General features: G+C 43.9%; 1 protein-coding gene across 6 annotated transcripts in view; it reads right to left on the reverse strand.

Annotated features, from left to right (window-relative positions):
* The window catches only part of Zfand6 (zinc finger AN1-type containing 6), a 60,165-nt gene that overhangs the window by 24,248 nt on the left and 18,032 nt on the right, over window positions 1–17,885 (reverse strand). For 3 of the 6 annotated variants that reach the window (XM_090321798.1, XM_090321796.1, XM_090321795.1), the window contains exon 2: window positions 2,539–2,699. The exons of the other annotated variants lie outside the window; for them this stretch is intronic. The gene's annotated coding sequence lies outside the window, so the exon portion shown is untranslated. The remainder of the gene's footprint in view (window positions 1–2,538; window positions 2,700–17,885) is intronic. 6 annotated transcript variants of the gene reach the window in all.

Raw genomic sequence — 17,885 nt, forward strand, 5'->3', positions numbered from 1 at the left:
TCTCTGCACACAGGAAGCTGCTTAGCTCCTGGCCAGTTCACAAAGAGAAGATACAAGGCAAAACCTTTATCTCTTCCCTGCAGCCAACACTCATCTATTTGCACCACATCTGTGCCTCTTGCACAAGAATCTCAACTTTCAGTTGGGAGATAATGGCCTGTAATTCCCAGCTACTCAGATCTGAGATCTTTTTGCTGCTTTGATCAGCAAAAGAAAAGCTGCACTGGAGGGGCTGGGAATGTGGCTTAGTGGGAGAGTACTTGCCTAGCATGCATGAAGCCCTGGGTTCCATTTCTCAATGACACATCAACAGAAAAAGCCAGAAGTGGCATTGTGGCTCAAGTGGTAGAACGCTAGCCTTGAGCAAAAGGAGCTTAGGGACAGTGCCCAGACCCTGAGCCCAAGTTTCAGGACTGGCTAAAAAAGGTTGCACTGGTGGCATGATAGGACACCAGTTCTAAACAAAAATCTGAGCAAGAGCCCCCAGTACCAGCATACATTACATAAATAGAAACACACACATATACCAAGTATCCACTCAATATGCTCTTCAATATGCTTTATATGTTCTCACGCACTGTTTCTAGATACTTTTTTTTTTAATGGCAGTTTAGTGAAGTCTCACAGACTTTCCTACCCAAACTGGCTTCAAACCTCAATCTTCACATCTCAGCCTCCTGTGTAGCTGAGGAGAACAGGACCTAGCAAGATACATTTTGATTTTCCTATGGCCAACGTTTATGAAATATTGAAGAGAAAGCCCACTCAAGATCTTAAGCATACCACACACCACGCAAATTTAATACCTGCTACTCTGTGTGTCCCTGACAGTTATGAGATGTTTACATCATTATCTGTGCACTCCTCATCCCTTCTCATCTTCTAAGAGTGGAAAGTGAAAAAGGCTATTTAATTTAGTGGTTTACTCCTAAAAATCCATGAGGTAAAAAAGCAGGGAGGGGTAGACCAGAGAAAACAAAAACAGAAAAAGCCTTTCCGATCAGATTCTTGAGGTGATCATTTTCAAGGTGAGAGAAAAATATTGGGTTTTTTTTTTAAACAAGACTATCAATGTTTTTAAAATGAAAATTGGTAAGTTTAAAACATCTCCAACTGACTTTAGGAAATGAGAGCTCTTTTCTTTTATTTTATTGTCAGTGGTATAGGGCTTGAACTATGGGCCTGGTCCCTGTTCCTGAACAATTCAGCTCAAAGCTGGGCTCTATCACTCAAGCCACAGCACCACTTTCTGCTGGTTATTTGGAGATAAGAGTCTCACCTTTTTTTTTTTTGTTTTTTTTTTTTTTTTTGGCTTGGGCTGGCTTTGGACCTCGATCCTGAGATTTCAGTCTCCTGAGTAGCTAGGATTTTTTTTTTTTTTTTTTTTGCTGGTCCTGAGGCTTGAACACAGGGCCTAGGCACTGTCCTTGGGCTTTTATTCTCAAGGCTCACACTCTACCACTTGAGCCACCGCACCACTTCCAGCTTTTTCCATGTAAGTGATGAGGAATTGAACCCAGAACTCCGTGCATGCTAGCAAGCACGCTCCCAGCCCAAAGTGTCTAATTTCTATTAAATCATATTCTTCTTTTTTCCACTTTTAACTTGTCCCAGGCTTGAACCCAGGGGCTCAAGCTCTCATTTGCCTTCACATAGCTTTCTCACTCAAGGCTGGCACTCTACTGAGTCACACCTCCACTGCCAGCGTTTTGTTGGTTAACTGGAAATGAGATTTTCTTTGATCTCAGACTCTTGAATAGTCCAGATTATAGGCATGAGCCACCGGTGCTCCAGCCCAATTTTCTGTAGTAATATCAAATGCCACTGTCCTAAAATACAGCTTTTATGATTGGCAAAAACCCTTATTTTAGCAAGCTGAAATCAAACAGCCATCTAAAAACAAACAAAATAACAAAACCCCATCATCTTTGGCCTCACTATAATAAAAATCAATCATGTACAGTCTAATGCCTAGAATAAGTTTGAAAAAGATTTAAGGCCACTAACATTAGTTGTTTTATTACACAAAAATCTTATTAAAAAAAAAAAACATACCGCCCACTCCACCTTCCATATTCTCCTACACACCATTAGTGTAAAAAAAAACAAAAAAGAATGATTGTTGTCCTTAATGTACTATGTTGTCTCTCATCTCCTTTGCTGTCCCTTGGTTATCTCATATTGTTACAGTATCTCACTTTGTTATCTGATATATTGAATTTATTTGTATTTGGTTATTTGAAATTTGATAGGGAAGGGGGGAAAACCAAGACGGGTGTGGAGTGTGGGGGGGGAGGGAAATGGGTACCAAGACATGTGAAAGGGTATCAATGTATGTGAATTAATGCACCTTCGATCTGGCAAATATCATGTAACCCTTTTACTAATTACAATAAAAAAATAAAAAAATAAAATAAAAAAGAAGAAGAATGTTTGAAAGTCTTATCATGCTGACTTCTGTGCACCTTCAAGCATGTTAGCTTAAAAACCTTAAGTTCGATGCCCATTCCATAGTTCCAGACTTAAGTCTCTACTCACACAGTGAAGGTTGAAGAGCAGACAGCTGTCCTGTATCTCGACACAGACATTAGCTTCCTGCCTTCCCTATCCTCATAAGCAGCTACTTAAAGTTTGAGTTTTATGCAAGAATACATTTTAAAGCCTTCAGTGTTTTACTGCAGCAGACTTCAGATTCATTCCTGTAACACATTTAACATGAGACAGAGTTGAGACAGTTAGAATTCATTTGGCACTACATTTTAATCAGGTCAAGTTTAAAGTTTCACCAGTACTGCTATATAAAAAGGAGTGTGATAACACTACACCCAATGTGAAAATGTAACAATATACAACTTTAACCCACAGGTTTTTCTACATGTAACCACAGAGTGATTACTGTGTGTGTGTGTGTGTGTGTGTGTGTGCGCGTGTGCGCCCGTGCACACACGTATCTAGGCTCAGGGTCTGGATGCTATCACTCAAGGCTGCTTAACTATCACTTGAACAACAGAGTTCTACTCCAGTAGTTTATTGGAGATAAGGAGTCTCAGGGACTTCCCTGCTGGTTTAGAACCACAATCTCCACCTCCTGAGTAGCTAGGATGACAGGCTTGAGTCACAGCTCAGGGCTAAGGGAGATTACTTTTTATCTGCAGCCAACTAAGCAAAACTAGGTAATTTTTTGTTTCCTTAAAGTTTATCCATTTATTTAGAATAATCAGCCAACAACTAAAAAAAACACAGCACCCTAATCAGTAAAGTGCTGCAGTGTCCCAAGAACAATCTTCTTCCAGCTCCTTACTGGGGAAAAACAAAACAAAACAAAACAGGTTTTTAACATTTCCAGTAAGTAAAGATCTGTGGCATATCTGCGCAGATTTACCATTCTGTAGTAGAACTGCTGTTATCAAAACCAATCTCGTTTCAGTAAAAGACAAGACTGCATTTCCATAATTATGTTGTGCAAAGGGCTTGGGTTTAACAAGTCAATTTATGTGTGCAATACACCTGGGTCAATCGCCCTTTTATCTCCCCCAGAATTCCATAATTCTTAATCCAAACTCAACTTCTAAAATGTGCCAGTCCTGGGCTTTGAACTCAGGGCCAAGGTTTGATGTGAGCTTTTTTGCTCATGACTACAGCCTCAGCTCCACCTTTATCTTTTTGGCAGTTAATTGGATACAAAAGTCCCACAGGCTTTCCTGTCCAAGCTGGTTTTGAACTTCAGATCTCAGCCTCTAAGTAGCTAGAATGACAGGAGTCACTGGCACCTGGCTAAAAGTTTGTAATTTAAGAAGTAAATTACAATAAGACAGGAAAATTCTTACTGCTTCGTTTCATTAACAATTATACAGGCAATGACACACACACACACACTCACAGTAACGGTTTGTACTGCAGAAATAAAGAGTTTAAACAAATCAACTTTTTCAAGTTATACGCTAAACAAAATGAAATACTATTTAAAAATTTGACAGAGGGCTGGGAGTGTAGCCTAGTGGCAGAGTGCCCGCCTAGCATACATGAAACCCTCCCTAGGTTTGATTCCTCGGTACCACACATAGAAAAGGCCACACATAGTTAAGGCTAGAAGTAGTTCTGTGGCTCAAGTGGTAAAGAATTAGCCTTGAGAAAATTCAAAGACAGTGCCCAGGCCCCATGTTCCCCAAGCACCAGGACTGGCAAAAATCAATCAATCAATCAATCCATCAACAGATTACTCTTAGCAGCTTATTACTATAACCTCTGTAATCTAATTTTTAAATATCCTTCTCCTGTTCTATACATAATCCATAATGAAGATCAGAAAACAGAGCTTAAGACATTTCCATGGTTTCCTTTTCAATGGTTATTCGTTCCTCAATGCTAAGTAATTCTGAGGCAGAATACAATAAAAATGAAAACTCAAACACTCTTTGATTTCTATATAGGAAAAGCCTTAGGATTTCATAAACATGGCATATTACTAGCATGGTTCAAAAACACCATGAGAAATAGCATTCAACGGCTTCAATTTCACTTGTTCTGAAAGTATTATCTAATGCTAAACTATTGCACATAAGATGTTATAAAAGATGATTAAATGAGTTTATTCAAAATAACACGTTTACAATCTACTTACAGCATACAAATACCAACTAGGTATCATAATTCTAATCCTCTTAAATGCCAGTTTCACAGAGCATCTGGAATGAAGTGCATTCTTACAGCATACACATGGGCAGACAGTGCTATGATCAACTGGGATTTTGAGATGTTATACATTTGTTCAAGACCACAGAGCAGGTGAGCGATACAACTCTGACTTGAAGCCATACCTACCTAGCACCAAAACTTGGTGCTCTTACAAGCCAAGCTAGACAGATCACATGATCCACTATACTGACCTATCAAGCCATATCTGGAACTGGGTATCATATGCTAAGTACAATACTGACCAAGAACCAACCAGGATACTTACAAATTTAGGACAGCTATGATCTTTTATAAGAAACAATGATACGAAACAGGAGCAAGTAACCCAACAAAAGGAAGAAATGTAAAAAAACATGAATACTTTTTTGGGGGGCTAGTCCTGGGGCTTGAACTCAGGGCCTGGGCACTGTCCCTGAGTCTCTTTTTTCACTCAAGGCTACTGTTCTACCACTTGAACCACAGTGCTACTCCCAGCTTTTTCTGAGTAGTTTATTGAAGATGAGTCTTACAGACTTTCCTGGCCAGGCAGGCTCCGAAATGCAAACCTCAGATCCCAGCCTCCTGAGCAGATAGGACAGGCTTGAGTCACCAGTGCCTGGCTGTGAAAGAGAAGAAAAACTGTTGCAGGTGTTACCTCCAGTAGCACAAGAATACACAAATCTCAGGAGACACACCACTGCCCAGGCTGGAGTCTTCCCCGCTGAGGCTTGCCCGAGCTCTGCCTGCGAGCATGGAGTTTGTGCACTAAACATCTGTCTGTAACTGCATGACTACTGCATCACCGCAGTAGCAAGTGCTTGTGGCAAAATGACGGGAGGATATCAGAACTTTCTGTGGATGACAATTTGGTAAATTGCCATTTGGTAATTGTCATTGATAATACACACCGAGTCTCAAAGTCGCCCCCAAATGACTTATTACAAAAGATCGCACAGGTTGGACAGGTGAGCGCACACCTGTCCCACCAGGGTGGAGCCCTGAGTCACATCACAGATGAGGGCGCCTGCCGTGGACCCCGCAGAGGGGACACGGGGCCTCTGCACATGGCACCTGATTCCCTCCAAGAAGCGTGTATTCAACACAGGCCTCTCCCTGACAGCGGCTCACATCACACTGCTACCCACTCCTGCCGCACGAGGCCTGCCTCGCCCGGGCCCACGGCCCTGAGAACAGGGGGCTGTAAGCACCCGGAGCCAAGCCCACCCAGTGCATGGAGGGGACAGGACCGTGAGCTGGCAACCCGCTGTGGGTGGAAATGCATGCGTGGAGGGGATAGTGAGGAGAGGGCCAGCGGACAGGGAGTGGCTGGCCAAGGGGACAGGTGTCCAGGTGTTTCCCAGTACAGGGGGTACACAGGGGGTACATCAATCATTCCTATTGTAATGTGCTACAAATTTCAATTACGTCCAAATAAGACACCTGGAGTCTTGGAACTTGATATTCAAAGGCTTCTGAATATCTGTATTTCTCATCTAACAGCTATACTCAAACTGGAATCTAAGAGCAGGACTACAAACCATAAACCTCAACCTAGAGTGGCAGTGTTTCCTTCCAGAGGCATTGGGAAGGAGAGATTGGGGGGGCAGGAAGGGGGAGGGGGAAGAGAGAGGATGGAGAGAGGAGGAAGAAAGGGTGAGAGGGGGGAGGAAAGGGGGAAGGAGGGAGAGAGAAGGAGGGAGGGAAGGAAGGACAGAAGGAAGGAGGGAAGGAAGGAGGGAAGAGGGAGGGAGGGAAGGAGGGAGATGAAAAATGCAAAGGCAAGTCCACTCAAGTTCAACCTTTTTCCTACAAATGAGAGTGTTAAATAGTGGATATAGTCTTTGGGGAGGTTAAGGAAAAGAGAAGCAGTAACTTCTTTAGTGGGAAGGGCAAACAGAGGCAAAGCTGCAAATTATGTCATTGGCAGAACAATGGCTGGAACTGTAGGCTGGCTCCTTAAGTGAGATAAACCAGGTGCTGAAAGATGAAAATAGCTCGGGTTTCTGCACATATATGGAAACTAAAATAGTAATAATGTAATCTGATGACAGAGAGTGACAGCGAGCATTCTTTACACACGCATGCACACAGCATAATGAGCCAGCACCAGAAGGCGCATGCCTCAAATCCCGGAAGTTTTGGCAGAAAAGTTGGTGAGATCTTCTCTCCACTCACAGCTGGGTGCAGTGATGCAGGCCTGTCCCCAAGATAGAGAGGCCAGCTGGGGCAGAAAGTCCACAGGGCTCCAACTCAAGTCAACGAATCAGTGCTGCACATCTGTCACTCACAGGAAATCAAACAGGGGAAGACCAAAGTCCAGCCACACACCTGGGCCCAGGAAGCAAAATTTCTCTCAAAAATAAACAGGACAAAGCAATCCCAGCTACTTGGGAGGCTAGGATCTGAGGACTGCAGCATGAAAGTTTGTGGGATTCTGATCTCCAATGAACCAAGCACAAACCCAGAAGTGTGGCTATGACTCAAGTGGCAAAGCACCACCCTAGGGTAGAAAAACTAAGGGACAGGCACTTAGGCCCTGAGTTCAAGCCCAGTAATGGTACATACATACACATACATTCACACACACACACACACACACTCATTCACACACAACCCAGACACACACACAAAATAAAAAAAGGGGGGGAGGTTGCAAGCATGGCTCAGCAGTACAGTCCTCAGAAGGCAATTCAAACACCAGTACCACCAAATACAGTCAGAAACACATTAAAAAATGTTAATGAGGCAATTTACTCCCTGAAGTAAATACTAACCTTTGGGCTTCATACACTCAAACCACCCATATCAGAACAAAAAGATAAAATATTATATTTGAAACAGAGCTAATTCTCACTGCTATCTGCACGTATCACAGACTTGTACTCAAAGGCCCATAGTTATTTTGCCATAGCCAGGAAGTGCAAACAAACAAGATATACACGCTAAATGGATAAGCAAAATATCCACACAACAGAGTACTATGCAGCAATAAAGAAGAATGCACCACTGAACATACCATACAACGGTTTTATTTGTAAGAAATGTTACCAAAAAAAAAAAAAAAAAAAGCCAGGCAAGGTGGCTCACATTTGTAATCCTAGCTACTCAGGAGGTTGAGATCTGAGGATCACGGTTCAAAGCCAGCCCAGGCACTAAAGCCCATGAGACAATTATCTCTAATTAACCACTAGAAAACTGGAAGTGGTACCATGGCTCAAGGGGTAAAGAACTAGCCTTGCGCTGAAGAACTCAGGGACAGTACCCAGGCCCTGAGTTCAAGCCCCATGCCTGATTAAATGAAAGAAAGAAAGAAAGAAAGAAAGAAAGAAAGAAAGAAAGAAAGAAAGAAAGAAAGAAAGAAAGCAAGCCAGCCTGACCAAAAAAAAAAAAAAGAAGAGAGAGAGAGAGAGAGAGAGAGAGAATGTAACAACACAGAGGGACATCCAGGGCAGAGGCCTGGCTCCCACAGGATTAAAGGGAGATTTTCATCTGCATTCACCCCTATACTAACGTCCTTCCTACCAGTAATCTCTGTAGAACGGGTGAGGAGTGGGGGGGCACTGATCTGGACTGCTTGCGCCTGTTCTCTTTCTGCATCATCAGTCAGTCAGCAGCTGGCTAACTGACAACACTCTAGATTAACATCACAAGGTGGAGACACATCCTTTTAAGGTTTTCTTATTTGTACTGTATTATCTTCAAGGCACCCACAGGCCATTTAAGAAAATCAAACTCAATCCTCCCCCCAAAACAACACAAAGGCAGTATTCTCTTTATACCACGCTACTGTGTATCTTCACTATTTCTAATGCTAAAGAAGCATAAGTAAGCTGGCCAGTTTGAAGTATCTCTTAATTAGGAGGGGGGGGAGCAAAATACTATTAATTCTGAAACTAGTAGAATCAACTCTGAAACTACTTCAAAGTCAAGAAAAGTGAATCTAAGCCAGGCACTGACTGGTAGCTCATGTCTGTAATTCTAGTTACTCAGGAGGCTGAGATCTGAGGATCATGGCTCAAAGCCAACTGGCCAGGAAAGTCAATGAGCCTGTATTTCCAGTGAACCACCAGAAAACCAGAAATGACACTGTGGCTCAAGTGGTAGAACGCTAACTTGAGCAGAAAAGCTTGGGGACAGCGCCCAGGCACAGAGTTCAAGTCCCATGGCAGAAAAAAAAAAAAAACCCACAGTGAATTTACATTAATCTGGTTTCAACCCTGCATAGAAATCATCTTGATATTAAGTCCCTCATTCATGACACATGTACAGACTGACGACTCTGAAGCGACCATCCCAAGGCCAGACGTCCACCTCTTCTGCTTCTCTGTATAGTCTAAGGGCCACAAGACAAACCCCCAGCAATGGGCTCTGTAACCACACCTCACCTACCGCCCTTCAGCAGGCTGGCTGGACCAACAGCTGGCTCAGGCCAACGACCAAGAAGGGGGGATGCCTAAAATTTCAAGAGGTAAGTTTTTAAGATTGGAGTTTTCCGAAATGATGGATCAATGAGACATCCCGTGTAAACATCAAATGGGTGTTCCTCTAAACTGAAGAACAGCAGCAGGAGCCAGCCAATTCTCTGGCTCAGCAAATTCTCTGGCTCATCACCTGAGTACCGAATCAACCCTGCAGAGTGCATCTGAGGAGAACACAACCTGACTGGGACAAAGAAATTCCAGACATACACACTAACCACAGGAAATTATGGTGACTTCAGAAGGTGGTGACTTGTCAACTAAAATTAGGCCAAGGATGCGCCATCAAAAGTTATCGTTGGGTCAAGCTAATCAGCTTGGTTCTGATTAAATGTCATATAAAAGATGGTGGGTAGCTCATATCTCTCATCCCAGCTACTCAGGAAGCTGAGATCTGAGGATTGTGGTTCAAATCCAGCCCAGGCAGTCAAGTCTGTGAGCTTATCTCCGATGAACCATCAAAAAACTGTAAATGGAGCTGTGGCTCAAAGTGGTAGAGCACTAGAGCACTAGGCCTTGAGCTGAAGAGCTCAGGGACAGGACCCAGGCCCTGAGTTCAAGCCCCACAACCAACAAAATAAAGGGTTCATTTAACACGCCACCGTTCTGATTCACATGACTTGTCTGTACACTTGCATATTCATCCACGTGTATTTCAGGACACACCGTAAGTTTGAACTAAGTGACTGCAGGCACAGGCCATGATGTGGCTCTCGTGGACATCACCAAATCACACTGTGCTCACACAGGAAGTCATGATGCTGAAATGACAAAACAGCCCCCACCCCAGAAGGTATTAGCTATATGAATTAAAATCTCAATGTTTCTTTTTTCTTTTTGCCAGTCCTGGGCTTGAACTCAGGGCCTAGGCACTGTCCTTGGGTTTTTCTCAAGGCTAGTGCTTTACCACTTGACCCACAGCACCACTTCTGGCTTTTTTTTCTGCATACGTGGTACCGAGGAATCGAACCCAGGGCTTCATGCATGCTAGGCAAGCACTTTAACCACTAGGCCAAGCTCTTGGTCCCTAGAATGTTTCTTATTAAAGAGTACTGACAAATCCGTAACGCTTACTGTGATTTTATCTAAAATACTGCACTCGATTTTTATAATAAGAGCATTATAAAAAAACAGATTGACCATTTTACTTAAATGAAACTCTTGCTGAAAGCAAATGAGTAAAAGGTCCTGGTAACCCATTTCCTTCAAAGGGGTATTTGATTATCCTGACCCAACAATCCAAATTATTAAAATACATACGCCTTCTTTATTCATGGATTTATTACACTGTCATGACCATGCAGGAAGAAGAAAGAAGGAAGGAAGGAAGGAAGGAAGGAAGGAAGGAAGGAAGGAAGGAAGGAAGGAAGGAAGGAAGGAAGGCAGGCAGGCAGGCAGGCAGGCAGGCAGGCAGGCAGGCAGGCAGGCAGGCAGGCAGGCAGGGAGGGAAGATCTGCTGAAGTATTTCTTTTCCCTACATATATATCTACCAAAAAGCTACTGGGTTGAGATTGTAGGGAGCACAGAGCAGACAGACAGAGGGTAAACAAATACAGCCCTGGACACTGTGAAAAATGAAGTACATAGTTTGTGGGTGGGGTTGGGAGAGAAAAACTGGGAAAGAGCAAGGAAAGGGTGACACTGGTTAAAAAGAAATGTACTCCTGACCACTTATGTAACTACAGCCCCTCTGTACATCACCTACTAACATTGTGTGTGTGTGTGTGTGTGTGTGTGTCACAAACACCTGAGACGGCCCAGAAAAACAACACCTAGCAAGGACAAGAACCTGAATGCAAACCCCATGACTGCCATGCTATCAAAAAGAGCAGGTTATGCTGTGCTTTAAGTGAAGGCATCCAGTAAACACCTTAGATGTGCTGAAAGGAGGCACAGTTGGCAGGAAGGCCCAGGGGTGGGTAAAAGCACACAAAGAGACCCCAGGGTCCAGGAACAACCAGGAGGGGGACCCCAATTCACACAAGCCAGTAGGCCTCTGAGTCAAGCGGTCCTAAGGGGCTTGCAGCATGTTCCAGGAGAGGACATGTCCCAGCCTGGCTGGCTGCCCTCCTCCAGTCTTGTGTGCCTCCTCCTCTTCCTCATCTCATTCCCATACGAAACTTACCCGCTATTTATTCCAAGTTACAAAGACAGCTTTCTTCCTTCCTTTTTATCTGAATGACCTTGAAGGTCTAAACCTTTCCTTGCCTCAGCTAACCAAGAACCTGGGATTATAGGCCAGGAGTGTGGCTTAGGAAAAGAGTGCTTGCCTAGCATGCATGAAGCCCTGGGTTCGATTCCTCAGTACAACATACACAGAAAAAGCCAGAAGTGGCTCAAGTGATAAAGTGCTAGCCTTGACAAAGTCCAAGGACAGTGTCAAGTCCCTGAGCTCAAGCCCTAGGACTAAAAAACAAAGAATCTGGGATTAACAGGGGTGCCTGGCTGGTTTATGAAATCTTCCTTTGGGAGTTACTTCCTTTGGTGACTTTTCTTCCTATTTGCCAGATAGGGTCACCCTAGCACCTTAAATCGAAACCAGGGTATGAAGAGTGTGTGATCTTCACTTGTTTGGCAAGGGAGGGGGGGTTCGTTATTTCTCTGCTGTTTTCCAACAGACGATCAGAGGCTGGGGCTGTGATTATCTTTAAGACATTCCAAAACTTCAGAATGCTATTAGCAATATCTGAAGCTGGCTGGGCACCAGAGGCTCACATCTATACCAGCTACTCAGGAGGCTGAGATCTGAAGATTGTAATTAGAAGCCAGAGCAGGAAAATCCATGAGACTCTCATGTCTGATTAACTACAAAAAGCCAGAAGTGGGGCTGTGACTCAAGTGGTAGAGCACCAGCCTGGAGCACAAGAGCTCAGGGGCAGCTTTTCAGACCCTGAGTTCAAGCCCCAGGATTAGCCAATTAAAAATAAAAAATCTTGAGGATATCTGCTCAGAGGTGTGGCCCTGATCACAGCCATCCTGCCAGCACACTAGATCAGGTGTCAAGACTCTAAGTCATACCTTTCTCCAAGGCTTTTCTGGTCATCAATGCTTTTTGTAAAATACCATAAAATTAACTGTTCAAGAGAATTTCACTCTATCTCCTTACATGTCTTGAAACAAATTTACCCTTCCATTAACTTTTTTAGTTTTTTTCCTTCTTCTTCTTCAACAGAACTGTCTTCTTTTTTTTTTTTTTCCCTGATCATGGTAGGTGGGGCTTGAACTCTGGGCCAGGGCACTGTCCCTGAGCTCTTCAGCTCAAGGCTACCAACCCTATCCTTGAGGATCAGCACCACTTCCAGTTTTCTAGTGGTTAACTGGAGATAAGAGTCTCAGGGGGGCCAGGAGTTTGGCCTAGTGGTTAAAGTGCTTGCCTACCATGCATGAAGACCCGGGTTCGATTCCTCGGTACCACATACATAGAAAAAAGCCGGAAGTGGTGCTGAGGCTCAAGTGGTAGAGCTCTAGCCTTGAGAAAGTCCAAGAACAGCACTCAGGCCCTGAGCTCAAGCCCAGAACTGGCAAAGAAAAAAAAAAAAAAAGAGTCTCAGAGGGCATTTATAAGGAAATGGAAAGACTGAGAAAAATAGTATTAAGTCAAGTAAGCCAGACTCAAAGGAACATAGGTTCAATGGTTTCTCTCATTTGTCATAATTAGTATAAACTCTCCTAGCAGAGGTTTACAATAAGGCAAAACCTAGATTCATAAGGCCATTTAGGATGAGGCTAAATGAAAGGACCTCTGGGATATGGAAACAAGAGCCATATAATGTGTGATTGTTGTTCTTAACGTACTATGTTATTTCTCAACGCTTTTGTTGTCTCTTGGTTATCTCATATTGTTACAATATCTTACCTTGTTATCTGGTATATTGCATCTATATTTGTTTATTTGAAATAGGATAGAGAAGGGGGGAAAACAAGATGAGGGGAGTGGGTGGGGGAGGGAAATGGGGACAAAAACATGACAAGAGGTAGCAATGTTTGTGAAGTATGCACCTTTTATCTGGCGAATATGATGTAGCCCTTCTATTAATTACAATTAAATAAATAGTCTCAGGGACTTCAGTGCCCGGGCTGGCTTTAAACTATGATCCTCAGATCTCAGCCTCCTGATTAGCTAGGATTACAGGCGTGAGCTACTGCACCCAGTTCAAAGCTGTCTTTTATTCTGCCACTTTCACACACATGCGAAAAACTTGGGTCTTCCCAACAGCACACCTCCGACCACCATCCCATAGTATTATTTTAGCTCTAGCGTGGCTTATCCGCTCAACTTGATAAACTTGACTAAGTTTACACTGTGCAGATGTTTCTCGTTGTCTTTGTCCACACATCAGTGGGTAGTCCTTTAAGACATGTTCTCGTCATGATGTAGTCCACGTTGACCTCAAACTTGTGACTCACCTGCCCCAGTGTTCCATGTGCCAGGGGGACCAGCGTGGGTCACAATCTACACCATCAGCAACGCACTTTTCCAGACTAGTATTAATCCTTTCCAAGAGCAATGCCCTCGCTTACTTCTTTTCTTGGAGGGTTCTGGGGTCCTGGTGTCCTGAACTCAGATCTTTTTGAATGCCTAATGGCTTTGTAACACTTGAGCCATACTCCCCTGCCCAGGATGCTTTCATTACTTTTTTATTATCACCCAGGCCAGTCTGGACTGCTATCCTCCTATTTATGCTTCACAAGTAACTGGGATTATACAAATGTGCCAGTTACGCTCACCTCTTTCACTGGTTGAAACAGAATTTCAAACTTTTTGCCTAATCTGGCTTGAACCACAATCCTTTCAATCTAAACCTTGGGAGATACCAGAGTGACAGGTGAGCCACCCTACTCAACTGAGCCCCACTTCTTAAAGGTTTCCTCTCCCACCAGTTCCACACGAAAACCTCTGGGGAGCACTTCAGATGTAAACCCCGAGAGTCCATCTCCAAAGCCCAAGCCTTTCAGCATGTCGTAACCCCAAGGGGGGAAGGAGTGCTAGATACCAGGGACAAATTATGGTCACTGGTTATTCAAGAGGCCTTTCCCCAGGCATAGTGCCACATGCCTGGGGGAAAAAATCCAGCACCCAGGAGGCCAAGGAGGAAGAGGATGGAGTTCAAAGTCAGCCAGTGCTATAGCCTGAATGTCAGGCCAGCCTTGGGCACAAAGCAAGACCAGATCCTGGGGAGACACACACATGCACTGGGGTTCCAATTCTTGCTTTACCGCTTTGAAGCGATTTAAGTAGGAGAAGCTCCCAAGTTGTATGATTTGAATAAGGCATGGCCACACGTCTCAGTCAGACATACAGATAATCCACAACGTATGGTAAACAAAGCCAAAGTGTGGAGGTGTAATGGGCACACAGTGAATAGCAGGTGTGGCCCACGTCACTATTTCAGTTCACCATCCATCTGAAGACAGGCAAAGCTAGGCGAATCGTGTCTACACTTTACACACACTGGGTTCATCCAAAAAAGGCAAATGTATTGAACTATTATAATTACTGAAGCACGGAAGTATGTCTCAGAGGAATTAAACGGGAAGACTGTAGCAGACAAGAGGTATGTGGAAATAGAAAGGCAGAACCAGAGGCTACTGGGAGAAAGGCCCATGGGCATGGTGCCAGCATGAGAGAATGCATGGGTTAGAAGGGGCAGGAGTTCGAGATAAAATCCATGGCTAGAGAATAAAATCCAATTCTCTGACTGGGCAAGCAAGGGCTGTAGGTGTATTCTCCAAGATAGTAGCCAACAGTCACATCTACTCCTGAGCATTTTTTTTTTTTTGGAGGGGGGTGGCCTGTCCTGGGGCTTGAACCCAGGGCCCTGGCACTGTCCTTGGGCTTTCTCAAGGCTAGAGCGCTACCACTTGAGCCACAGCACCACTTCCAGCTTTTTTTGTGTATGTGGTATGGAGGAATTTTCCTGCAGTATGGGGGTGACTATAAAGACAAGGGGATCTTCAGAAACTACACGAGACGATGACATCACCAGCAAGTGACCTTTGCCAAAAGACATGTGTCCCAGGAATCCACTTATAGGAAGTGTCAGGCATGTCAAACTGACAGGAAGCTGGCTAATCAGGGTTGTGTGAGGAGGCAGGACACAAGGAGTTCATGCTGAATGCTTTGACCCATACCCAACTTGGAGGCAGTGACAAGTGCCTGTAGTCCAGTCCAAGCTATTCCTTACACTGACTGAGACAGGAGGATCCAATGAGGCCAGAAGTTCAAGGCCAGCCTGGGCATACAAAGGCTGGCTGTGTTTAGGGGCCTAGGGATGGTGGCTCCTACTTGTAATCCCAGCCACTTGGGAGGCTGAGATAGAAAGATCCAGTCCAAGCAGACAATTCTAACTTGGAGATGTCCAGCTAAAACCAGGATGTGGAGGCCTGGCTCAAGTGGAAGAATGCCAGCTGTGAGCAGGAGAGTTAAATGAGAGTGAGAAGGCCCAGCTCCCTCCCTAATAACAACAGGCAAGCAGAAGGGGAGAAAATGGCTTAGGGGATGCTCAGCAGCAGGAGGCAGGGCTGGCCTAGCTGGCTCCAGACCCAGGGTCAGATCTCAGTAGGACTGAAGTCAGCGTGCTATGTTCTTTTTTTTTTTTTTTGCCAGTCCTGGGCTTGAGCTCAGGGCCTGAGCACTGTCCTTGGACTTTCTCAAGGCTAGAGCTCTACTACCTGAGCCTTAGCACCACTTCCGGCTTTTTTCTATGTATGTGGTACCGAGGAATCGAACCCGGGTCTTCATGCATGGTAGGCAAGCACTTTAACCACTAGGCCAAACTCCCGGCCCACGTGCTATGTTCTTATCTAAAGTTGCAGTTTCTTTTTTGAAGGTACCAGGGTCTGAATGTGAGTTCAGAGTTACTCCCTTTCAAGCAAGAAAATAAAGCCTTTGCCCTCATTTATATCTGTTTAAAAGAAGAACAGAATGAAGAAAGGACAAAGGAGGCAGCAGGGCTCTGGTCACTGAGCAAACACACCCGGAAACATCTCACAGCCTGGGACTTGTGTTTTCTAGCTTCCTGATCGCCTAAACTGTCAGCCATCTTCCCTCATTCAACTTCTACAGGGCTTGTTTACTACAGCAAGAAGGTGCAATGTAGTAGGTAGTAAAACACTGGCTTCATGAAGAGGAAATACTCAGAGTATCTTAAACCATTGTGTAAAAAATTAAAATGGTGGTCTATTTTACCTATCGGAGATAAATAAAATATTCTTTTCAAATTCTGGCCTATATTATATAAATTATAACAAAGTAGCCTAACATTTTGAATAATAAACAAACTGTTAAAATTTACTTTGGAGCCAGCTACCAGTGGTCTGTACTCCTTGCTGTTAATAAGGCTGAAATCTGATGATCAGTTCAAAGCCAGCCTGGGCAGGAAAAGTCCATGAAATTCTTCAATTAGCTACCAGAAAACTGGAAGGGGCACTGTGGCTCAAGTGGTAGAGCATTAGCCTTGAGCAAAAGAGCTTAGGGACAGCGTCCAGGCCCTAAGTTCAAGCTATCAACAACAAAATTCGACTCTGGAGGGTAGTATGGTATTTTCTTTATCAAAAACAAAACAAAAAAACTTTCAAGTGGAAAACACAGCAAAACAACAACAAAACAAACCCAGCTGCTTTTATAAAGCATGGATTCCCTGGCCTCAGAACTGGAATTTGAACTCTCAACCAGGAGATGTGAAGTGTTGTGTGAACCATGAAGGCTTATGTCTCATGGTGCTGTGTTTCCGCCCATGCAAGCTTGGGTGTAGCTAGGATTACAGGTATATACCACCATTTTCAGCCTTCACAGAATTCTACCTTTATCTGCAACTGAAATTAACAACCCAACCCACTTAAATAAATATAAACGCTGGTAATATTTGCCTATACTTCAAACATTCTAATCATAGAATATGTTCCTTTACCACCCTGCTTTCAAAGGACAATGGAGGTGTTCTGGCTTTAAGACAGGATGGAGGAGGGATGGCAGAGTAAGGTAAGTTAAAAAAATGACTAGCACCCACAGTTAAGATTATCAAGGGGGCAAAAGGAAAGGTTTCCTCCCCACCATTTTTCTTAATATTTTTTGAAATTTTAGTAAATTGTAAGAAGAGGTTACAGTGCCCTAAGGCCTGATCCAAGTCATTCCTCTCACTATCTCCCATCTTCGTACCTCCCATGCCTTTCCTGAAGTTACTAGTCTAATTTTTACAGAATGCACACTCTTCCTTCTCCTCCTCCTCTCCATTCATCTTCCCCCGCACCATCTCCCCCCTACATACTTGAAAGTTTTGAGCAAAGAAAAACCCATGAATACACAGTCAAACTAGAAATGTAGAACAATTAAGGCCTGGCACCTGTGGCTCACACCTGTAATCCTACCTTACTCAAGAGGCTGAGATATGACGATCCCAGTTCAAAACCAGCCTGAACAGGAAAATCTGACTCTTCTCTCTAATGAACCAGAAAAATGCCAAGTGGAGGTGGTAGAAGAGTACCAGGCAAAAAAAGTTTGAGTACCTAAGTTCAAAACCTTAGTAGCACAAATAAATGAATAATGACAATTAGGTGGCCACTGCAGTAAGACATGTATGAAATCACCCTGCACGCCAAACACTGGTGGCTCGCACCTGTCATCCCAGCTACTCAGGAGGCTGAGATCTAAGGATCACAGTTCAAAGCCAGCCTGGGCACAAAATTCCACGAGACTCATATCCAATTAACCACCAGAAAACTGTAAGTGGCACT

This window comes from Megascapheus bottae, chromosome 30 (assembly GCF_031878675.1).
Source record: "Megascapheus bottae isolate mThoBot1 chromosome 30, mThoBot2.hap1, whole genome shotgun sequence".
Classification (NCBI taxonomy): Eukaryota; Metazoa; Chordata; class Mammalia; order Rodentia; family Geomyidae; genus Megascapheus; species Megascapheus bottae.